The sequence below is a fragment of the Pteropus medius genome, unplaced genomic scaffold, assembly GCF_902729225.1.
Source record: "Pteropus medius unplaced genomic scaffold, Ma_sr-lr_union100, whole genome shotgun sequence".
Classification (NCBI taxonomy): domain Eukaryota; kingdom Metazoa; phylum Chordata; class Mammalia; order Chiroptera; family Pteropodidae; genus Pteropus; species Pteropus medius.
The window spans coordinates 53,839,177-53,865,403 of record NW_024344378.1 but is presented as its reverse complement, the minus strand read 5'-3'; the positions used below and the strand labels follow the sequence as shown (position 1 = coordinate 53,865,403).

The window sequence follows — 26,227 nt, the reverse complement described above, 5'->3', positions numbered from 1 at the left end:
AGCTAATGAGCAGCTAAATCATTCCACATTTGAATCATTCCACACATTCCTTTCCTGCCCTATCATCTTAGTTCAGGGCTGTTCCTTTCTGCTCCCTAATGGAACTCCCTAATTTCAGCCTTGCCTTTCATCAACTTATTTCATATTTGTGTTGCCAAATTGTCTTCCTAGAGCAATTTCTACTCTCATCTCTTGCCTGTTATAAACGTTCAATGCCTCATCATCACCACAATCTGAAGCTCAGCACTTTCAAATCTCCATGTTCTTTACTATACTCAACTAATTCTATATAGCTAGCATAAGTGGTCAAAGGCATGGACTCAAATTTTTGGATTCAAATAATTGCTTTGACACATAGTAGGCATGTCATCTATGAAAAAGGGAAAATAATGCAATCTAACTAATAGGGCTCTAGTATCATATGTGCTAAACTTTTAGTGCCATATATTATTAGCATTGTGCAGCTCAATAACACTGTTTCTTACCTTAATGCCTTGATCATGTTCTTTTATCTAGAACTCACACTGCGCCATCTCTGTTCTTGATCCTCTACTTGACATGTCGACCTTTTATTCTTTATATGATTCTGGCATTCCCATGCCTCAGGCAACAACTATATTCATGGTCTCCCACCTACACCGGGGAAGGAAAGGATCCTTGCCATTACTTCCCATGGTTTCTGTATGAAAGCCCACACACGCTCCTCCTTCCTCTCTCTTTCTCTTTTTCCTTTTTCTTTCTTTCTTTTTCCTTCCTTCCTTCCTTCTATTCCTTCCTTCCTTCCTTCCTTCCTTCCTTCCTTCCTTCTTCTTCTTTCAGCAACGCCTCTTATATCGCCTCTCTCCTCACCTGCTGCGCGTGGAGGATCCTTTGTGTTGCTTCCTGTGGACAAGCGTGTGAGTACGCGTATCAACAATATAACAATTTTCGACAACAATGATTTGAGAGATCTATATTTTATAGCTGAGAATAACAACAATGCCTCATTTCGGCTATTCGCGCGTGGCGCCATTCCTTCATTAGTAACAACAACAACAATAATATGCGCCGCGCTCTCCTCCTGCGTCATTTTCCTTCATTATTCCCGCCGTATTTCATTCATTCATTACCATTCCTTCCTTCCTTCCTTCCTTTCTCTTTCTTTTTTTTTCCTTTTTTGCTATTGCAGTCCTTTTTGAACATCACCTTCTCCCACACTGGCCCCTCCAGGCATTCCTATGTGGTTTCATACTCAGACTGTTATGTCCACTCAGGCCCATGGACACCACCAGATGTAACACCTATTGTCTCTAATAGAGAAAGATTAGATGAACTAACTTACTCATTCCTTCAGGTTCATCTCAAATGAATTTATTTTTTAAAGCTTCTTTTAACACGTTTACAAAAGGTTATTTTTTTTGTGTGTGGTAAAATATACATAACAAAATCTACCATTTTAACCATTTCTAGGTCTACAGTTCAGTAACATTAAATACATACATATTGTTTTGCAACCATTGTCATCATCTATTTCTAGAACTTTTTCATTTTGTAAAACTGCATCTTTATAACCATAAAACAATAACTCCCCTATATAATTTTTCTCAACATCCAGCTCCTGGCATTTAACATTTTACTTTCTGTCTCTATGAATATTCTAGGTACCTGATATAAGTAGAATCACATATTTGTTCTTTCGTGACTGGCTTATTTCACTTAACATAGTGTCTTTATGATTTGTCTATGTTGTAGTATATGTCAGAATTTCTTTGCTTTTTAAGGCTAAATAATATATACATTGTATGTATACACCATATTTCATTCATCCATTCATCTGCTGTTAGACTCTTGGGTTCCTTCTACCTTTTACCACTGTGAATAATGCTGCTGTGTTCATGGGTATACAAATATCTCTTGGAGACCCGGCTTTTAATCCTTTACACTTTTGGAAATATACCCAAAATTGTAATTGCTGGTCATATGGTAATTCTATTTTTCTATTTTATTTTTTTTAGCAATTCGTTCTGTAAATCACTTTTTTCTAGGCTCACAAAATTTCACTACACTACAGTTCGGGAATATATTTGGCAGATTCTCCTGCAGGTTTTACATTCAACAGGACGTTCTTTTCTAAGGCTTTTTTCCATTTCTTTAATATTTATTTATTATTTTAATTAGTTTCATATTTTTAATTTTTTGAGGATCTGCCATACTATTTTCCATAGCAGCTGTACCATTTTACATTCTCACCAGCAGTACACAAAGGTTCCAATTTCTCTACCTCCTTGCAACACTTCTTACTTTATGGTTTTGTTTTGTTTTGTTTACAAAAGTAGCCATTCAAATAGCTGCGATGTGGTGTCTCATTGTGGTTTTGATTTGCATTTCCCTAATGGCTGATAATGTTGAGCATTTTCCCATGTGCTTATTGGATATTCATTTATCTTTGGAGAAACATCTTTTCAAGTCCATTGTCTGTTTTTAAAACATGTTTTTTGCTTTACTATTGTTGAATTATAGGAATTCCTTAAATAGTGTGGGTATTAACACCTTATAAGATATATGACAAATATTTTCTCAAACTGCATAGATTAAATTTTTACTCTGTTGATAGTATACTTCGAGGCACAAATTTTTAACTTAGAATTTCTTTTAACAAACAAAATTTAAGATGTCTAATTTTGTGTAGTCCAAATTATCAATTTCTTTTCTTTCGTTGCTTGTGCTTTTGGCATCATAGCCAAAAATCATTGCCAAATCTAATGTCGGAAAGTTTTCCCCATATTTTTCTTCTAAGAGTTTTGTAGTTTTAGCTTTTATATTTAGTCTTTGATTCATTTTGAGTTAAGTTTTATATGGTATAAGGTAAGAGTTTAACTTCATTCTTTTGCATGTGAGTATCTATTTTGCATATAAATTTGTTTTGACAGGATTGTCCATTTCTTATTGGCACCCTCACGAAAAATCATTTGACAGCAATATGGGAATTTATTGCTGGTCTCTCTAGTCTATTTACCAGTAAAGTCATCTGTTCCTGGGTTTTTCTTTGTTGGAAGGATTTTGATTACTCATTCAAACTCCTTAATAGTTTTATGTCTATTCAATTTTTTTACATCTTCACTATTCAATCTTGGTGGGTTGTGTGTCTAGAAAGTTTTCCATTATATCTAGTTTACCTAATTTATTGATGTATAATTGCTTGGAGTACTCTCTTATATTCCTTTGCATTTCTATAAAATGGATAGTAATATCCCTTTTCAATTTCTATATTTAGTTATGAGTGTTTTCTCTGCTTTTCTTTTAATGAATCTAAGAGTTTTTCCAATTTTCTTGATCTTTTTAAAAAAACAACTCTTGGTCTTACTGATTTTTTAATTGTTTTTCTATGCTCTATTTGGTTTTAATTATTCTAATCTTTATTATCCCTCTCCTTCTAGCTTTGGGTTTACTCCTTCTTTGTCTTGTTCCTTAAGGTGTAAAATTAGATTGTTAATTTGAAATCTCAGTTGATAAGTTTTGTTTTTGTTTTCCTTCAACAATTTAAATATATCATTTCACTGCCTTTTGGTCTGCAATGCTTCTCCTGAGAAATTGGCTAATAATCTTAAGAGGATCCCCTCTGTACAACGAGATGCTGTTTTCTTGCTGCTCTCAAGTTTGTCTTTGATTTTTGAGCGTTTTATTGCAATGTATCTCAATTTGGGTATCTTAAGATTCATTCCACTTAAAGTTCATTGAATTTTTTGTATTTTATATCCATTTCCTTATTCAAATTTGGGAAGTTTCAGTGATTATTTTTTAACAAAGCTCTCTGTCCCCTTCTCTTTCTGATCCTTCTGAACCTCCCATAATGCATATATTAATCTTATTGATGTCCCATACATCTCTTAGATTCCATTCACTTTTTCTTCATTTTTTTTTTATTCCTCAGACTTAATCATTTAAAATGACTTGACTTTGAGTTTGCTGATTTTTTCTTTGGCCTGTTCAAGTCTGATAATGAACCCTTTTAGGTAATTTTTTTTTTTCAATTCAATTATTGTATTCTCATCTCCATAATTTCTATATGGGTCTTTTTTTTAATAATTTCTGTCTTTTTGCTGATATTTTCAATTTGTTCATATATCATTTTCTGATTTCCTTTAGTTTTCTGTTCATGTTTTCTTTTAGTTCTTTGAGCATATTTAAGATAGCCGTTTTAAAGTCTTTGTCTAGTAAGTCCAATGCCTACATTTCTTCAGGGACTGTGTCTAGAGATTACTTTGTTCTATTAAATGTGCCATATATTCCTCTTTCTTTATATGCCTTGTCCTATTTTATTGGAAATTGGGCACTTGATAAAACAGCTACCTTTCCCTTTGCAGACTGGCTCCATGCAAGGAAAGATATTCACCTTTCAGCCTGGTATGAAAGCTTAACATCATATCCCCTGGGCCTGTGAATGTGTGTTTTTTTTTTTAAATGATTCTCCCATTACACCACTATTTTTAAATGTCCTACTTTCTCTAAGAGTTTCATCTCTGCTTCTTCTGGGAGCCTTAGTTGTCTATTGTATTTTTTCAATCAGTGATCTCTTGTTTCAAGCATCTGTAGATCTGTAGCAATCTTGCAATTATCATGAGTCATGCCTGCTGCTTCCCTAGCCTGAGATCCAAGCTGCTTTTGGCTGTCTGAACTCCACTCTAGGTGACACAGAGACCAATCTGTTAGGTAGTTTACAGACAGGTTAGAATGTTGCACAGTCAAGTCTTCTCTGCACTCTCTGGTTTACTAAGGGAAATGGAGAGTGAGCCACTATTTCTTCCTAATTTAGTTCCACTACACTCAGAAGGGAGTGGGGCAAGAGTGAGTAAAAATGTCACAGAATTTTCTACTGTTTGAATATGGCTTTTTCTTGATTGGGTGTCCACTTGGTTGCTGTATACCTTTGACTCATTTTGAGAGCTCCCCTACAGTTATTTTATTCAGGTTCTAGATTTTTTTTTTTTTAATTCCATGAGGGGATTCTTGCTGATATCACTCTATTTTTGACTCACATACTCAAAATAATTTTTTTCATCCCCAACACATTTGATGTATCACCCATGATATTGGCTACATTTCAACTTATAATCAGTTTATCTTAGACTATCTTTATTACTTTTGTCACTCTCTAAACTCCTTGAGGACACAAAATATTCCTTTCTTCATAGAACACTTAGCTCAGTGCCTGGCTCTGAATAGGCACTCAATTTTAGCTTGATAGATTGAAAAGCTATAGAAAAGCAAGCCTATGTGTGTAGATATCTAGCCCTATAGTAATCATCATTTTTTTTTTTTTTGGCTGCACAAGCACAACATTGCTTTAGAACATGTGTGTTCACAGAAAACCCACACCGATTTTGTTGAAATCCTATAGTTGGTATATTGTTAAGTTAGCAGACGTATTTGGAAATGGCAGCAGGCACTGTGCATCACTCAGAAGAAAAATTAGCACCACTTCTCTACAATGCCTGCACCACACCCCCTCTTTCAGTTAAAAATGGGTATTCATTCAGAGAGAGAAGCCAGCATTGTTCATATTGTTGATTTAGCTTATTCAAGTGATTCTAGAAGCAGCTCTGGCATTTTTAAGAATAAGGAAAAACAAACAAAAAATCACGAAGTATATGAATATCTCTAAGTAAAGTTTAAAGCAAAAGACTGTGGCATGCTAATTAATTCTTGTTATCTAAGATAAAGCGGGGAAAAGGAAAAACATGCTTGGCTTTCATTACCACACACAGCAGTCCTTCTGAAGAAAGACCTTAAATGTTTCCCCTGGGGTGTATGTTGTCCTCCTAAATGAATTAGTCAAATAGAAATGCACATTATTTGGACAGAAATGCCCAATGGGGAATTTCCATAAAATGGAGATATTTGATACCCATTAGAAAATATTTTATTAAGTAACCTCTATCACAAGGTGATATTTTTAAAGGAGAAGACATTAAAAGTCAGCACAAATTCTCTAAATCGATCAATCAATTTCTCTTTCTCTCTTTCATAAAAGAGAATAACTGCACTGATAATTGTCACTTATATACTTTGGATCTATTTTGCAGAAAGTAAATCTCCCATCATTGAACTAATGTATTTTAAGAGCCACCTGTGTTGTATATCTATCTTGTTATGTACACATCTATGTGTGACAGGCGCATATCCATAATAAACATTTTTTTTTTTAATTTTTAAACAAGGCAACACCTGGTTGACCTCACATATTGCAAGGGCCTTGTCAGCTTATGATCCCTTGTTTTTTTTATTTTTTATTTTTTTTACACCTATAGTACCTGGTTTTCCTAGGTGGTCTCCCGTTCAAGTACTAACCAGGCCCGACCCTGCTTAGGTTCCCAGATCAGATGGGATCGGGCTTCCTCAGGGTAGCATGACTGTACACCATAATAAACATTTTGAATAAAATGTTTTTAAAGGCCTAAGTTTTAGATCCTAATTATCTATTCAGTTTTCCAAATATTCAGGAATTCTTTTTATAGATGGTAAAACATATTAAGAATTTGACCAAGGTAAATTTGAAGATTTAAAGGATTATGATTACATGAAATTAAGTGACTCTATTTGCTCTAATAAATAAATATATATGTATATTTATTTTAATGTCAAATATGACTTTTTATCTTCACCATCCACTTTTATTTAGTAATTTGTCCTATTTTGCACATACATAACCCTTTACATAGCAGATGCTCAGTAGTTATTTGCTGAATGAATCAATTATAACTTGGTTCCAAACTTTAAAAAACATGAAACTTAATTATTAATAAAATGCTTTCAGTTATAATTTTCTCTAAAGTTAAGTTAGCAACTTTTCTCAGTGGAAGTTTAGACCTGTTGGTAACTAACACACTAGATGATAGATAGATAGATAGATAGATAGATAGATAGATAGATAGATAGATAGATAGATAGATAGACAGACAGATGTAGGGATATATCTTATAAAAATGTCATTTGAATAGGGCCAAAAATAACATTAAGAAATGCCTACAGAATGTACTATGCTCTCTCAATAGTTCTGGTGGGGTGGTAGTCAGCAGGCAATCAGGTACCATAAAGAATGTTTAGTAGGGCTGAGCAGAAAAGATCAGAAAGATCAGAAAGATCAGAGTTCTGGTCCACATAGGAGCAGAACTTGAGCAGATAGGCTTGGGGACCATGACAAAAAAGAGAGATAGGTGCAGAACAAGGGCATTGAGAAATTATGCGGGCAGCGGTCTTAGAAACTGGGCAGGATCTGCCTACCCAAACAGAGGCTCCTGAAGGGCTGAGTAGAAAAGGAGGACTCAAGGAGGGAGCCTGAAATCTCTCATCTCAGCTAAAGACTTTATCCAGGAACTGGAACTGAGACTTAATTTTAGGAAATATAACTGTGGAGGAAAAGAGGGTTGCAAAACCTGAGCAGTGGTGGCCAAAGGGCTGGCACTGAGAGTAGAATGTGACCATGGCATCACTAAGCCCTGTGATGATGACATAGGGTTGAGGCTCCATCTAGCTGGGTTCTCTGTACAGTTTGCACCTGTCTTGAGGTTATGAACATTCTGGTAAAGTAATTTTTGGTGCTCATAGGCTTCTGATGAACTCTATCCTGAGAATGTAAAATCCTTGCTGTCTCATCAAAGTACTGTTGAACTCTCCATTATTTTTGTGTCTGTAGTTATCATTATTAAATAATGATTGTTCTCTTTTATCAGGTACATGTTACATTCTCTCTTATATCCTTTTAACACATCCTTATGAGAGAAAATGGAAACATAGAGTGGTTCAGCCATTTGCCTGAAGTCCCTGGGGCATGAGTAGTAACGCTAGAACTTTCATCCAGCTGTATACGGCTCCAAGGTTTCAGTGATTTCCACTGAACTACCTGACTCTCATTGGAAGATATATTTCCTGAAAATATTAATAATCAATTAACCTTAAAAAAAACATTTAAAAAGGAATTTTTAGAAGGGATCTCAGAAACCCATGGGCCTTCTTTTATGCTGTGCCTTGGCATTTAAGGGCAGCAATTCAGGTTATAAAGAAGCCAGAAGAGTGTTCTCATCTAATGGCAAAATACACACAGGCTTCAGGGGCCACCTCGTCAACAGTCTGAAAGGGCAGAACCAGAGTCCAGTTTTGCACAACTGAATAGATAGGATTGGATCAAAGCAATTAGCTTGCTATTAACATTGACTTTCTTAGTTTGCACATTCAAAGATAAAAGAAAAAATAATTACTCCTGGCTCTGTTTTGACAATAACAAAGAAAGTAATTAGGAGAGAATAATAATGATGATATACAGCCTTTTTTTTTTACCTTCTAATGTGCACTGCAACATCCAGTGAGTAAACATCTTGAACTTATGTGCATTCAGACTCAAATGCCTGAGTTGGCCATGCTTCTCACCCATTCAGAAAGCCTCAACAAGGTCTGGTGCCCAGAGGAGGCAACCAGGTTCTTAAGCATCCAGAACATACCTTCTACTCTCACAACCAGCCCATGGCATGTCTTGTCCACTCAATGCTATTTTAGTCATTATGGCCTAGAAATAATTATACCCTGAAGTTTATGTCTCTTTCAGTTTTGCCTTCCAGTTTCCTCATAGGGAGTATCCTACCCTCTCCCCAAAGAAGGTAGTCTTTGCCTCTTGACATGCTACTCATCCTTCAAGGCCTGTTTGAAATACTTTGATTCTGTGGACCCTTCTCTGACATTCTCTACAGACTCTAGTTTCTTTACAGCATGGACCATAAGTTCTTTGTGTGTGATGATCGATCTCTCCCTTGTACTTATCTCAGTCTGAGGTCCATACAGGTGCTCAATAAATGTGTGCACTAGAAAGAAAAGAAGGGCAAAATGAAATGGAGAAAAAAAAAACATGGAAGAAAGGAATGAGAGGAAGGGAGGGAGGAAGGAAGGGGACATGTCTCATACTTCAGTAGCAGTTTTGAAAAGTAAAATGAAAAAGAACTCAACAGGGCAAGTGGATGAATAATTGCCTTACAAACTTAAGAATAGATGTGATGAGTCACAGTGGGATCATTTATTTCACAAAGAAGGTGAAGACTGGTTGACCTGGACTTTGTCTTTCTGAGCTATAAGAAACCTTGCACAGTTAAGCAAAAAGTCATGAACCTTGCTTGTTTTTTCTTTCACCATCACATTGTCATCAATTTAATGCACAGATATTCTCTCTCTTTCTCCATTTCCATATCTATCTATCTATCTCTCTATCTCTCTATCTCTCTATCATCTATTTATCATCTATCTATCCCTCACACTTCCCCATGCCCTTGTAGTTCTACCAGAATGGTGATCAAAAAAACTTCTTCTCTTAACTATGCTAAAGAGTCAGTTAGATGCAACAGATATAAAACTCCAGCTGGTATTCAACAAGACCTTCCCCAGTACCTGCAGCACCTGCAGTTTTTCTATTCCTGGCTGTAATTCAGCACCCTCCACACATAATTCTCTGCCTAGGAGAAATCTGTCAGGTCTTTTTGGATCACTTGTTTCATGGACAATGCCAACATATCCTTAGAAATTCCATCCTCAATGTTGAGATTAAAAAAGGAGTGGGGAGGATAATAACTGTTTTTCAAAATAAAATAGATCTAGGTTGTACTGAAGGTTTCTAAAATGTAACTTCACCCTTCTCAATGATTTGGCTTCTCAGCTGTGCTCTCCAAAAGTCAGACACTTACATATAAATTCAAGAGAACTATTTTATATCACAGTTCACAGTTATTAAATCTGCTGCCAGTCGCCAGGATTTCCCTCACAAGGGATGAATATTGCTACATCTAACCTCTCCCTCTTGGCAACCAGCGTGATGTGGCAGAGGGAGGCTGCATCTTGGAATCATACAATCTGGGTTCAAATCCCAGTTCTGATACTAACCACCAATAAAAGTGCAAGGTCACTTCACCATTATTTAGCTGAGTTTTCACAGCTACACTTCTGAGAATTAAATATGTTTGCCTTAGTGATGCCCTGGAAACAGGAGAAGCATGTAGTAGGAGCTAGGAAAATGTTCATTTTCCTGAGGAATTATGTGGTAACAGAATGATTATACAAAAGGTATGACATTCAAGACACACACATATGAGTGCAGAAAGGTCGTATTACTTGTTTCCTTGAAACCATCTTAAATTTAACTTTAGATATCCTTCTATGCCAAGGAAGAAAGAAAATCAAACATACTAATTGAGGTAAAATTCCTCCTCCAACATGCTCCCAAACCCCACAGTGGTATAAGGTCCAGAGTTCTCTGGGAGCAAGATGCACTGGCTCATTGATCACAGGGCACCGATCACCATGGGTTACTGAGTGTTCTACTATCCCTGTCCTCCAGTTCCTTTTGGGTCCAGCTTTCAAAGCCCTGGGACCCTCCTCCATAGGATCCACAATCCTTCCTCCTCCTCTCAAGACTGAAAATTGCCTATGGATCAAGGGAAAATATCTATCTTGTTTCCCTCAGAGGCATGCTGTCCCTTAAATATTCACTATGGATTTGGCAGCCCGGAGAAAATAAAATTAAGAACACAAGCACCTTGTAGATCAGGAAGCCTAGATAACCTTCTTGAATGAGGAAAAGAGGCAATGTATAAACATAAATTAATATCTCAGAATTTCTCCTGCTATAATTGCAAATATTTGAATAGCTAACACTTAGCATTATGATGAGCTCAAAAAATACCAGCAATTCGATAATGAAAGAATAAATTTGTAAATAAACTGCAGCACTTTACTGTTTCTAGGGCTCCTTCACATGTCATCTCAGTTGATCCTACCTCCTGGGAAGCAGGCAAAAATGTGATAATGATCCCTTTTTTTGATAAGTTTATGAAGGTTCGGCAAAGTCAATCTGTGGACTTGCCAGCTTACAGGTCCCTGCAGGTCTTTGCAGATGCCTCTCCATCTGGGCTTCCTCTGCCTTGGGGTGTGTGGCCAATTGCCCTTAATCAGGATGGTAGAGCCCAGAATTCTGGAGCCCGGCATCAAACCCCTTCTTCCTTGCCCCAACCTCCTCATTGTGAGTGCTGCTGAGACACATGGCTCTTGAGTCCTATGCCTAAAATGATGCATCAACACCCTGTTCAAATCCCTCCAGGACTGATGCCACGCTGTGTTCCTTCCTGGGCCTACTCGAAGAGCTAGAGTCTACTAGACTCTGACCCTCTTTTCAGAAGCACACTGCTGTCTGACTTTTTGAGAAGCCGTCTGCTTCCTTGTTTCCAAAGCTCAGTATTGAACCCCTACGCATCTGGTCTGGGATCCACTGACCCCAAATGCCTCCTGGGTTACTGTTCATCACCTTCTTACAGGCAGTATCCTGCTTGCTTAACTGTTTTCTTCCAGCTTCCTGGCCTTGGCTTGACTAGTCTAGCAGTTCTGTTTCATTTAACCCTTGTCTAGCTGGTCACAATCAGATGCATCTGCTTCCACTAGATGCTGAATGTTGAAGTTGATTCCTTCCCAACACTCCATTAAGGAGCCAAAGAAAGGGACCAGGACAGTGCTTTGAGATCCTATCTTCCTACCCAAGTGCCTCTCCTGATGCACATACTCTTCTGAGAAGAAGGACTGGTGAGTTCTTTCTCTGGAGTCCACAAACCTACGAGATGGTAGTTGAGTTGGGAATAGTGTTATTCCAAAGGCGGTCAGAGTTCCTATACCAAAAAGGAGAGACAGAGGCTGGAGGAGAAAAGGAGAGATAGTCAGAGAATGAGAGGGATTGGTTCATGCTTCAAACAGAAAAGACAGAGGCAGGTACCTGGCAGTGAAAGCAAAAATAGAGAAGGTCAAGGGAATGGAGTGGACCAATAAAGTTGGGCAGATTGGGACCTTGGTCTAAGTGAGGAAATGTGAGCCTGGGCAATCATTATATATAGATAAGATACATCTTGATAGACAAGATCAGCCCTTACAGAAACTTTCCAGGCTGGACAGATTCAGAAGCAACTCACATTCTCTGAGTACTTATTATGTGCGTGGTGGTGTCTGTCACGTACTCTACTTCATCTATTCTACATTACTCCTTTTAGATATAGAAGTGATTATGCACATTTTAAAGTTATCGAAAGGGCTCAGCAATATTAATATGATAACCCTACGCCCACAACCAGTGAAAAGCAGAGGTTATATTTACATAAGGTCCATGTGATTTCAGTGCTAGCCCCACTACTCTGGACGGGTCCTTTAGCCCCTCAGCTCCCAGGTCCTGAGCCCAGGTCTCAAGTTTGTCTTTGATCCTAATACCTTTCCCAGCACCATTTAACTTCTGTTGCAAAAATAGCCCAGCTAGGACAGCTAAGTGCTTTCAGCTCTGGGCACCCAGGTACCCTGCAGGCCTTCAGCCCCTGTCAGTGGGACAGAAACAATGGACTGACAGTTTAGAAGTCTCTGGAGTTAAACTGTTAGGGAAGATAAAGGAATCCTGTTCTAATTTACTTTACGGAGTTAGCCCTTGGGGAAGCAAATCCTCTCTTCTCCTAAGAAATTGACCCACTTGGAACCCCAGGCTCGGACAATTTTTTTAATCACAGGGTGACTAACTTGAGACAGCCTAGAGAGAAAACTCTTAATTTGACACCAAATTAGTCAACCAGAAATCTCTCACAAATGTGCTTCTTCTCTGCTTCAGCCAGAGCCTAATTAAGACCCTAGCATGGCTGTTACTTAGTGCCAGCACCATTCAGTTAATGGCCCCATTACTGTTAGCCTTACAGCCACTCCTGTGTACCACTGTAGAGATACTCTTCAGTAAGCCGGAATTTTTAAAAATGTTCCCAGGACAATCAACCACAAACCACATCTTAGGACACTCCTTACCACTGGCCCCAGCCCCATCAGCATGAAAACCTCAGTGTGGCTGTGAACAGGAGTCAGAAATCTAAATCCATGTCCCAGCTCTTCTAGAGCTAGGATGTGTGAAAAACAAGGCTGGGAACACACCTTCTTGTCAGCTGGGGATACTACCCCTGCTTAAGTGATTGCTGTTGTGAGGGCCATAAACTGTAAACTCCTGAGCACTGTACAAAAGTTAGTATAATTAGTCCATTCTGAGCCCCATTTTCTGACAATTAATTGATTGATGTGCTCCTATTTGCCTGACTTCCTCTCTCATTGTGCATTGAATCTCATTTCTTCATTTGCCAAGATTTCCCATTTTAGCCAAAGGAGCAAAGCCTCTGAAGCACTAGTTAAAAGCTGGGAGGCTGCTGAGATGGTGGGCTTCCTGGCCCTTGCTGTGGTCTTGGCCAGGCCCAGGCCTCAAGCTGACCGCGCTGGGGTCAGGCACTTTTACTTACAGGCTCTCTCCACAGTGGCAGGGAAGGTGGCTCTTTTAGTTCCCCATGATATAAATATCCTGGATATCATGTGCATGTGGATCTCTTCTCTTTTAATTGGTAGTTTGGATTCCACGGCACAATCAGCCTTCCTTCCATCGAGTCAATTAGCTCCTGCAAATACACTGCATGCTTCTCAGGCTCTATAATTATCACTTAATGTCAAAAATTGAAAAGTGGAAAGAAGCAAACCTTAACCATATGACTTAGAGGTGAATGTCAGCATCTAAGAAAAAGTTTCTGAGCCTAATTCTTCATATATGTTTGCTTCTGCTGGGATCTTATTTTGGAGAAAATGTATAAATAAATCCATGTGTCTTTTAAAGTTACTAACCCTTAGCAGCAATGACATACTCTAAGCCTCAATTTTCTCATCTATCAAATGGGGCTAATATCCCTTTCCCCAACTAATTCACAAGATGAGTGAGAGTAAGATCAACAGTTAAGTCATGTAATTATTTTAATTATTAAAGTCTAAATCACACTACAGACATAAGATAGCATTATCACTTGATAAAATATTTTTCATTAGCAAAACAGGAAATTAATTATCTTTTTAATAAATTTTTTTTTTTAGGCAAGGCACCCTTGGTTGACCTCACAGAGTGCAAGGAACTTGTCTGCTTACAATCCCTTATTTATTTGTTTGTTTGTTTGTTTGTTTGTTTGTTTATTTATATTTATTTATTTAATGCCTACAGCACCTGGTCTTCCTAGGTGGTCTCTCAGGAAATTAATTTTCAACAACACATCACCCAGCATCTGCCCCTCTCAGTATTGCCTCTCAGGGCATCCTTTTCAAGATTCACTCAGTGATGTGATAGTATCAATATTATTTTATTGTCTAACTTGGTTTGCCAAATAAATCCACTCTTAGTGGGAGCAATGAACTAATGTACACACATACAGGAGCTCTAATTCATGCAGATGAGGAGTTCCTGGCTCTGCCGTGTGGTAGCTGTAAGATTTTGCCCAACTATTCAGCCTTAGAATGTTCTGAAGATCCAGTGAGATCATATCAGTAAATTATCAAGCACATAGTAGGCTTTAGCCAATATGCAGGCCTTTGCCTCCAAATCCAGTCCTTCTACTGCCCGGTAGCACTTTCATTAGAGATTTGAGAATGTGGCTTCTTTATAGCAGTAGTGTCCTTGGGTATTTATTAAGGAAGAGAGCAGTTTGGATGCTGTTCTTGACAAATACTTCAGCCACGATTAAACATTGCTAGTGTTGTTAGGACAAAGGACAAGTGATCAAAGAAGACTAATTATAATGAATTATAATCCCCCTCCAACTCTGTGCTTGATATTTCAGCTGCCATGTGAATAGATGACAAGGCTGTGGAAAAAACTGCCTACCATCTGCCTAAAAATTCAAAGCAGGAGCTAAAAGTGTTCAGAGGGCAAGTCAGTTAATGTCTAATTAAAATCTTAAAAGTAGTACTCACTAGTCAATTTTTGAGTATATCCAATGCTAAGAAGGCCAAGAAAGACAGGAGCTGGCATCCATCATTTCCATTAGAACTTTCTAGTAACTGGACAGATAATAAAGAGATTAAAGAGTATAGTAGTCCTGGGTTCAAGACCAGCCTTATTTCTTCCTGTTCTCTTTTTTTCCATTCTGGCCATTCAAACAACTTCTCTGAGCCATAGTTTCCTCATCAGTCAAATATAAAAATAAGTATAAAGACAGAGCTGAGTCTATCCACGTTACAAGGTCAATTCCAGACTTGCATAGTGATACTTCCCACTCTATAGGCTCAAAAGCATATTTATTATCCTTTCCCCCAAAGTTTACCTTCTTAAAGCACCTATATCAAAGAATGGCATAGCTATTTACATAGTCCCCTAATCACTCTCGATCTGGAGATCAGTGAAGACTACCCCAACCTTGTCCAGTGAGATTAAATATCCATGCAATATTTCCACTCTATCTTCTTTTCTCAGCTCCCACTTCCATAGGCTAAGTTCAGGACTCAGCATCTCTAGGCGTCATCTCCTGCTTGGTCTCCTAGTCTCCAATATCAACATCTCCATTCCACCACTCACTCTCGTTACTAGGGTACCTACTGCTCATAAACTACAAGTCCCATCACGACATTCCCCTGCCTAAAATACATAAGTGGTGTATGTATTTGTGCCAATTTTCAAATGCCTTATAAGCAGCAGAAACAAACAAACAAAAATTGGATCATCAATATATAAAACAGATAAAGGTAAAACAGTCCAAGTAGAAGAGGAAAAGGTACTCGCTATTACCTGCTCATCCCCCTTAAAGCTGCCCCTTAATTACCTCTGAAAGTTCAGGAAAATATTTTAATTTACCTGGTACAAGGCTCATATTGACTTACCCTTTCTTCATCTCCAACTCAGCCTCCAAAGACATGTCATATTTTTAATGCTAAGATATTGTGATATGCTCAATTGTTTTAAAGCAGCAATCTTTTAAATTTGAATAAGGCTTCAGAGTCTAAGAAGCACTTTCATATGCCTTATTCAGTTACTCAATACATACTATTAAGTATCAACTACGCACTAAGCACTGTGCCTAGTATTGCCAAAATAGAGTAAAAATCAGTTCTCCCTGTTCTTCTCATGTAGATAATATTTTTATAGTGCAGGTAGATAAATACTAGTTTGAATCATGTAAAGTAATCAAATGGTCAAAAATTTCATATGACTCAATTTATATGACCTACCTTCCATAGGATTCAATCCAAAAATCACTATTAGTGTGTATGACAAATGCCATGAGGAAAATATGGGACCTGAGGGAGCACAGAGATGAGACATGCAAATTTAAGCAGGAGACAGGGGAAATATCTCAGGGAAGAGGACACTTGACACATAACAGTGGCGGTGGTGATGTTATAAGCCACTGATCGAGGAACACACAAAGAAGCATCGCTTAGGAATGTTTCAGAGTAATGTGAAAAACAGTACAGATAAATAGTAGGCAATGCATATGCAAATGAAGAGGGTAACAATTCAAACACCCAGCACAGATGAGGATTACTCAAAGGATAGGCAGTGGGAGGACAGGCTGGCCAGGGTGACACAGGGACATCAGAGTGTCACTATGCCCACAGTAGTATAGGCTTTGTGCTCTCCTGGAACTGCCTGCTCAGTCAGAGACCTTGCCTGCTCCCTAGCAGATTCCTTACTCTGCCATGATCCTGCAACATATGGATCCAGAAAACATGCATTGCCTCCAGATTTTGTGCCATACTCTGCTCAGCCTTCCTCTGAACAGAAAAGAACAGAAAAGATCAAAACAGAGTAAATACAGTAGCACTATTGAGGGAAAGGGAAGAAAAATAAGATGAATAATAGTCACCATATAATCAGTAGCTAGCATGTATGCACTACTTTGCGTGAAACTCTATGCCATGTACTTTGCAGATATAATTTATGTCTTTATTACAACTTTGAAAGTAGCTATTAATTTCCTTATTTTACCAAAAAATAAATAAATAAATAAATAAAAGCCCAAGAGGTTAAGTGATTTGCCTAAGGTCACTCAGAGTAAATGATGAAGACAGGATCCTAATCTCCAAAGCTGGCACCCTTAACCACTATACCATGTAGAGGCTTCCATGATCCAATGTACCAAATTCCGTCTTTAAAAAGAACACACGTTGAGGTCAGTAAGGCTATTACTTCTGTTTTAAAGATGAAAAAACTGGCATGCGAGACAGGAAAAAAGACAGTAATGGGAGAGGGCTTATAAAAGTAGACTGTATGGGTATCAAAAAAGAGGGGGGATGCCCCCCCATCCTAATTTGGGAGAAACAAGAAGGAAATCCCCCTAAAATAATGGGAATAATGACCTTGCCACTCTTTAAATTCTCTAGCACTTTCCAAAACTATTCTTTGTCTTTTCCATCCACTTTCACACTCCTGACTACCATGGGAGTTAGCCAATGAAAATAGAATTATCCCCTTTTGAAATATGACCTGATTGAGATGAAGGGGTTCAAGAATTAGGAGTAACTCTACTGATGTTTGCCATGGTCCAGGCTCCAAGTGAAATAGTATTTCTAGAGAATCATGACTGGTAGGAGCTAAAGCTTGGAGAACATTTATGTGAGCATACAAACTCTTTTGACTCAACCAATGATAAATATTATTTTCTCCATTTTCAGATGAGAAAGGTGATGCTGTAAGATACTGGATTTATATTTTAGAATCTCGAAGTAGCAGAGCAGGCATTTAAATCCAAGTCCATCTTATTTCAAAGTGTACATGTTGCAATCAAAGTTCTTTGTCACTTTCTTAAAGGACACAGCCAGGACTTGGTCCTGCCTCTGGTTCCAGTTATTCCACTTTTTCTTGTACTTCATTTTCTAATTTCATATTTGTACCACTCATTCAGAAGTCAATCTCTTAATGATTTTTATTGTTTGTCTGTACATGTATATACCTTTGGCATATACATTAATATATGAATCTCCTATAGACAGGCATGACCAATTCCCTATGGATAATATTCATCTTTGTACCCTAACACTTTGGAAAATATTTGAAACAGATGAGTGTTCAAAAAAACATTCTCTTGTTAATAATAAAGATAATACAATGAGGTTATATAGGAGATATATAAGACTAAAGGGAAAGAGATTTTCCCAAGAAGAATTTCACCTCTTGTTCCTCAAAAGAGCTTAAGTACTCTGATTTACATTCCTTTATCCAGGCAGAAGAGCAGAATAAGCACAGACAGCTGCCTCTGAGACATGCAATGGACCAGGGGGTGCTGCAGAGAGCTTGGTTGGCAATGACTCAAGAAGAGCGTTGGATGCACACAGTGACCACTTCATTCTGTCAAGGCCTGGGGCCCATGATCAGGCCCTCCCAAAACCATAAGCTGTACTGTAACTGTGTTCTTTTCCTCCACACTCGTCTGCATGTTATTTTTAACCAATCTTTAACTGTATAAAAATTACATCTCAGACAATAGGTCCTGGACCCTCCTTAGATTGTCCTTGCTGGGAAAATTGGACCAGAAAGAGAAGAAGGGTTGAGTTCATCACTCAAAAAGTGGTCCTGAACTTTTCATTCCAATGCCAATGTCTTTTCCACATGACAATGGTGACCTCGCAGTGCCTCTACTGGCATTTGGTTCTCTGGGAGCCTGCAGAATAGGGTTAGCCAGGGCTTCCTCTTCTATTCTTCTGGAATGTGACAGACTGTGAAGTATGGAACTCAAGTAAATACATTTTAGAATAAGCATAGAGAATTTTTGTTTCACCACATAGTTTGATTCAGTTTACCAGATAGTTTTGTAGCTCCTGCTACATTTCAGGCTAGATGCTACATTCAGGAGACAGAGATGAGAAAGATGCCTAATAGAGGAATTAGAAACTTAATAGAGAGCTTAACAGAGGAATCAGACAGGTGAATGGATAATTACAATCTGGCATGATTTGTTTTAATGGATGCACAGAAATTATTTAAAAGGACTAATTACTTCACTCTGGGGGTGACTTCAAAGAGATTGTAATACTGACTAGAATCTTGAAAAATAGTTTTCTAGGAACCTAGGATAGCCAAAAGTATTCTAAGGAGAAAAAATGATACACTCCATAGCAGTGACTCATTTAACAGCTGGCTGGGGGGAAGCAGGAGCATGGGGAGTGTGCAAAAAGATAGATACTGGTGGTGATCAAACTTCCAAAGGAAGGTTTCCTCAGCCCCTGAGTGTAGCCACACCTGAGAAAGACTCAGTTTCAATCCACAAGGTGCTGATGACACTCAGTAGGCAATGGGGCTTACCAAAGCATTTCTAATGACATGTTTTTATTTATTTTTTTCATTTATTTACCTTTTGGTATCATAATATTATTTTCTCCTACTAAATTCTGAGCTTTCTTCTTATATAGTTAGGAAAAATTTGAGCAGAAATTTGAAAATTATGTCATCTTAAAGCAAATGGCTGTTTATTATGGGGAAATGCATAACAAAACAAAACTTGATGCCAATTTTCTAGGGCTATTTTCTTAGTTGGAGAGGCCCAGTGTCAAGTGAAGAGCCATTGCAGTTCAGTTTTCAATGGTTCAAATTCCATTCTTTCCATTCATTAGACAAGTGGCCTTGGGCAAGTTGCTAAATTACTTAAAATGTCTGGGTCAGAATTTCCTCTTGTATAAATGGAGATAATGTTATCTACTTCACAGGTATTCTGTGAAAATTAAATGAAGAGTATATTGCAAATTTTTCCCCAGTTCAGTGTTTGCCTTTCAATTTTATTTATTATGTTTCTTGACTTATAGATTTATTTTAGCAATTAAGTACTCAAATATACAATTTGCCTCTATGGTTCTTTCCATTACTATTTTGTTTAGAATCCCATTTTCCATCCCAGAAATCAAAGGGGACATTCACCTGTGTTTTCTGCTTCTTTTATTATTTCACTTTATTCATATAAATGTTTAATACATCTGAAATTGTGCTTGCTGAAGATTGTAAGATGAAAAAAAAGAGCTAACATTTATTCCATCTGAAAGACTGTGCTCTATACATCCAGTGATTGCTCCTGTTCTCACTGATTGAAAACACCAGCTTAATAACACTTTATATTCTATACTTTGGGGCTTTGTATTTTGTCTCTTTGATCTATTTTTAAAATTATTTTGGCATTGTTTTCATATTTTTAACTTTTTTTGAATATTTGTATAGCATGTACTATCTTCCATTCTTTGTTCTTAAAATATTCATGTTTTATTCTTCCTTACAATCAATTTTAAAAAGGGGAAAAACTCATAAGCCAAACTTCATAATCAGAAAAACAAAATTATTACAAATAGATGAAAATAGATACTACAGATGAAGGACATAGCATATAACTTTTTACATATATTTATGAAATGAGATGACCTTGACCCTCCCTATTAAGAGTTTGTGTTAGTAAAGAGAAGCTTCCAGAATTGCCAAAATCTCGGAAGACTGGAGCTGTCACAGCTTTGTTAGTACTGTAGGAACTGTTCATATCTAATTTCTGGTTCACTGAATAATGGAATACCCACTACCACCTACAAATTGATGACCTGAGCAGATATGAAAGATAACAGTAATCACTGTGATTGAGCAATTACCATGGGCCAGGCACAATGCCACACCCAGAACGGCAATAAAATATAATTGTCATGAGAATGAGCCTTGGATTCAGACAGTCCTGGGTTCCAGTCCCAGTGTTATTACTAACTAGCTGTGTGACTTTAGAGGTCTTTAGCATTTGTGATGAATAAGGATATGACACAAGAATAGCACTTTGCTAAATCCCACAGTAGACCTCCCCTGCAGCTAGTACTTTGGAAGCATCATCAAATTCAACTCTCATAAAAACAGTATGAGTTTATAACCCTCGCTCTGCTTAATGGATAAGAAAACAGAGATCAGATAGTTAACTTATTTAAGTTCATGCCAAGTTTCAACACGGTTTTTCTGACCTCAAAGCCTCATACTTATAGCTCATGCATTATCTTTCTTGCATCCATGCCAATAGTACAGACCAGGTGTCATTTATAATTGCACACTAGATTACTTCCACATGGAACTACTGTTATTTGAGACAAGGACATGTGATGCTTAATTTAGATTTTTTGATTGGTATTTTTTACCACTGAATTAATGAAATGAGTATAGAAGCCTTTCCTAAGAAGTGATTAAAATTGATGTGTAGATATCCTGGTTTGCCCAGACGCTTCTTTCTTACCAGTAATATTTGATTCCATGAGCTGTATTGGCATATCCTGGAGACAAGAAAGAAGCTCTCAAGAAAAGGACAATTCTGAAAATAAAGACACCTTGCTTATCATATGGTCTAGCTCCTCAGGGCTCTTTTCGTTCTCTGGGCTAGGGTAAGATAAATGCATCCATTTTATTCTAATATCATTAATGATATTATCATTATTATTATATTAAAATATTTTAAATCTGTAGAGAATCTTACAGTTCACATTTTATGTATATAATTCCATCTAATGATAACAAAAATCTGTAGTTATATTTTGCTTATTTTAAATATGAGAAACTGAGGCTTAGAGAGGCTTTCTAATATCATATAATGTGCAAGAGATAGCTGTCTACCAAAGATTCCCACTTCTCTCTCATGGTATAGAGTTGTTGCTTGAACACCCCTTAAGCCAGAGACTACATTGCTCAGAAATCCTTGCAATTAATAGGGTAACGTGACTGACTTCTGGCCAGTGGAATGTGAATAGACAGGATGGACATTCTCTTCAAACCTGGTCTATAAAATCTACATTTTCTGCTCCTCATTTCATAATTGATGTTGATAATCAGAGAGACATGAAAGCTACATGATGAATGTGGCAGAGGCAAAGATAGAAGGAATCAGATTCTTGAATCAAGACACAACCATAACTAATTAATGTGCTGATTATAAGGGATTTAGAACTCCAATTGTGGCAGAAAACGCCCCTCCTCCACACACACGAGGGCAGCTGACAGCTGACTGTGAGCACCTTCTGATCCAGCTTTATGAAAAAGTCTCTCAGTGGATGGTTAAGGTGGTTGTTTGAATTTCCCACTCCAAGGTGAAAAAAAAAAAAGGATTCTCACACAGATAATTACACCATGGCAAAAACAAATTGGAGTTTCAACTTGTAAAGCAAAATACAAGTTACAGATACCAGAAACCATAAGGGATAAATTTAACTGAGGAAAATGAAATAAATCATGTTCTAAACATTACAAGTCAAATCCTATAGATGTTCACTTAGAAGCCCATTGAGTTGTGCAAATGAGTATGTCGTATTCATAGCACAAACCCAGCTGATTCAGCAGATGTAGTAAATATATAATCCATCATGTTCTGGATGGACAGCCTGACTTCATAGCTGTAAACAGAATTATGTCTAACAGCCTGAGGCTAACACCACAAACAATGAAACACACCATTACGAGTTTATAGAACAAGGCTGTGAATGTTAATAATTACTTCCATCATGTCGGAACCATAAATAGGGTTATTAGACATCAGCAAGGATAACAACTGTGGATTTTGCAAAATATCTTGGATCTGGAGACACGTACAGGTCTGGCAGGCAAAACACTAGTCGAGGTCATGCTGGATACTGAATAGAGAAGGTGTAGACTCTACTCCCCCACTGTGACATTTCATAGGGCTAACATTATTTGTTTTGAATTGTCAAACACATAGAACTCTCTTTAAATTCCATTTCTTTTCTTTTTTTTTCTGGATGGAATTCTTCAAAGACAATCATGCAGGTAGGTCTAAACTGTCATCACTTTGTAAGATAATGTATAATTCAAGTGTTTGTTGCCTCTTGGGGAGACTTTCAAAATGTTTGATGCATATATTGCTGAAGCACAATGTAGCTCAGGAATCCAAATGAGAAATCATGTATGCAGTATCCTGAAATAAAATAGACAAGCTGAGGCACACAGAAGAAAGCTGATATACATCACTTGTTAAGAATATTCAGTCGTTGATACTGATTTTATTTACATTTGGTGCAATTCCTCTGAGAAGCTAAACAAACTACTTGTTGAGACAAATGCAAGCTTGACTACTTTATTTTGTGAAATGGGTAACAAACACCCCAGCTCCCCATGCCATCACTCTTGGGTTTTGCTAAACTGTTTGCATTTATCAGGTAAATACTCTAATGTTAATATTTGCCTACATGAGTTCATCCTATTTTCACCTTCACAGGTAATTCTTCATTTCTGTAAATATTTGGCAGCCAAACAAAATGTGCTAGGCCCTTCTAGGATCAAATCTGTACTAATTCAACCAAGACAAGTAATATAATGGTTAGGTGCTTGGATTCTTTGGATTCTACAGAAAGACTGCTTGGATTCAAACTCTCCACATCTCAGTTTCTTATCTATGAAATGGGATAAGACACAATTGCATCTTCCTATAGCGTTGTAGGGAGAATTGAATGAGTTAAATTGTTTACAGTGCTTAGAACACTGTCTGGCATATAGTCAATCGTATAAAACTGCTTGCTATTGTACTGATATTCTTTTTGTCGTAGGAAGAAAGCTCATCAGTGGCACTGCAGTTAACATGGCTGATAAGGCTTATAACAGGAAAAATAACTTTGATACCAATTTAAAGATAATGTTGAGTTGAACACTGGGGAAAGTACACAGATAAACACAGACTCACATTCACTGAGAGAAAGTTATAGCGGAAGCAAAGCCCTCAGCTGTGGCAGGGCACCTAGTGAGTACTTTATTAGGCTCTCATTACATTGTGACCTCTGTTGGATTGAATAATATTAACCAAAAGAAAAATGTCAACATAGAACTTGACAAATGATGTTGCATTGACCAAATTAAATTTACACTAATTATTCAGTCAATAAAGATATTTAAAATGCACTTTAAAAATCTACCTAAGCAAACAATAAGAAATATTTGACTACATAGTTGCACTGGGTCTGATGAGTCGGGGTTCTGAGAACACTTGGTAAGAAGAGACTTGCTGAATACATTCAGATCTCCCCGAGAAAAGCATGTGGGCATATTTCTTCATAAGACAACATCCAGGAGAAAATTCAGAGGTTACAAATTTTAGGTTAATATACAATAAACTGAGATTCCCACCAAGGAGAACTTGGGTAGCCAGCTGCCCAGGTCACTCTGTAGATTTTAGTGGATTGGCTGGCGATAAGATTGGCCAAAATGACATCTGAAGTTGGTTCCATCTTGGAGAAGCAACTCTGACTTAACAGACTCTCTTGAAAGCGTTTTCTATTCCCACTATGCCTGAACATACCCATAACTAATAAAAGTCCTCTGGAGATACAGACCAGCAGTCTCCAAAGAAAGATTTATCGGGGTAATTAAACAAGTATGTTTCTTTAGTGCAGGATTTCTGAGGACTTGTAGTGTGTGCATATATTTTTACTATGTTGCTCTAAAAACAAACAAACCAATAACACACACATACACACACCACTTTCATAGAGCTTCTTTCCAAACTCATCTTTAGCACACCACCTTAGAGATGAGAAGTTCAGTTCTGCTCTAAACTGGTACTTAAGAGTCACTACTGTAAGAAGCATGCCCCAAGGCTGTCTCTCTCTCCCAGCAGATCACGAATTCTTGCAATCTTACCTTTTTATTATTTTTATCTGCACTCTTTACAGTCTTCGATATAGAGAGGGTGCTCAAAGTATGTATGTGAATGAACAAATGAATTGAGTGAATGCAGCTGGTTTTGGCCTAAAAGAATCTTGGTAGGGAATGAGAGCCCAGGACCAGACTTACCCCCAATATGACCCAATGTGAGGAGGTCCTCATGTGCTAATGGTGTGACTCTTTGGGACTGGGCCTCTTGGAGTCGCTCAAGTCCGTCTTAGCTGAGATGAATGCAAGAAGGCGCAAACACATTCACAGAGTGACTCATTATAGACTTCAGATTACACACTCTTTGTTATTGATTGCATTTACTATTTTACTTCTATTCTTCCTCAGTATCCACAACAATTTGAAAAGCTAGACCATCCATAAAAGATAATCATATCTTGGAAAATGAAGTTTCTCTTTAATTTATTCAGGCTCTCTTTCACTCATTCACATGGCCAGCAGAAAGGGAAGATTCATTGTGTGAGGGGCCCAGTGCAGGCATGCAAGAACAACAACAAAAAACTGGCCTTACTCCTCAAGATCTCACAAGCTCTTTTTGATACATCAGCACACTCATTGTCCTTGCAAAATGTCCACTAGGCAAACACTCCTAATTTCTTGAACCCTAGTTCAACTCACATCTCCTCAAAGAAAGCTTCTTCTACTTCCAGGGCAGTTAGCTGCTACCCGACTTCTACTCACATTATCATCCAGTAGTGGTGCTCCAAACAGCAACTCATGGTCCAGATATAGCTCCACCTCCTTCTGAACTGTCCTAGCCTTGCAAGGAATCTGTGCTTGGGAACAATATAAAGAGCATGCTGGCTGCAGCATCCCAGTGTGTCTTACTCTCTTCCTATTTTCCCTATCGATTCAGAGAAAAAATAATCACACACTGAATGACAGAGTATAGGTTATATTACTAGAGAAACTGCAGAGCTAAGGCTTGACAGCTGACTTTTAGGGCAGATACAAGAGTTTAATAGAGTTTCTGGTTTCTTTGCTGGTACAATTAGGATGTATATATATATATATATATATATATATATATATGCCTATATATACACACACACACACATTACATACATATATATACACACACACATACACACATGCACGAACACTCACACATATATATTAATCGAATCAGTAATAGGGTGCAATACAAGTTGAACAAAACTTTTTTTTAAGCTAACATTAAAATATTGTATGATTTCATTACTATGTAGAATCTAAAGTAGCCAAACTCACAAAAACAGAGTAGAATAGTGGTTACCAGGGGCTGGGGACAGGGGGTGAACAAATAAGAGAGATGTTGTTTAAGGGTACAAACTTGCTAGTAGATAAATAAGTCCTAGAGATCTGATATACAGTATATTGATTATAGACAATATTATAAACATCGAACTTGCTAAGAGACTATATATTAATTATTTTCACCACAAAAAAGAAATGATAATTATGCAGTGTGATAGAGGTGTTAGCTAACTTTAAAATGGCAATCACATTGCAATATATAAATGTATCAAATCAACATGTTATATAACTTAAATTTACACAATGTTACAAGTCAATTATATTTCAATTAAAAAAATAAAGTCATCAGTAACAGGACCCAGAAGGAAATCACTTCTATGATGGAAGTGAAATCATTCTATGCCAGAGTAACTGAGAAGAAGAACAACAATCTATGGGAAAGAAGCAGGATTTTGGTATCTTGAACACAAATTTTAAGTCCCTTAATATTAATTTTCT

At 37.4% G+C, this 26,227-nt stretch overlaps 1 protein-coding gene and 1 pseudogene across 5 annotated transcripts in view; both read right to left on the bottom strand.

Moving 5' to 3' along the window:
- Positions 1 to 26,227, bottom strand: part of NRG3 (neuregulin 3) — a 990,054-nt gene that overhangs the window by 451,617 nt on the left and 512,210 nt on the right. The gene's annotated exons all lie outside the window — the stretch shown is intronic.
- LOC120610144 (uncharacterized) lies at positions 6,279 to 6,397 on the bottom strand (annotated as a pseudogene).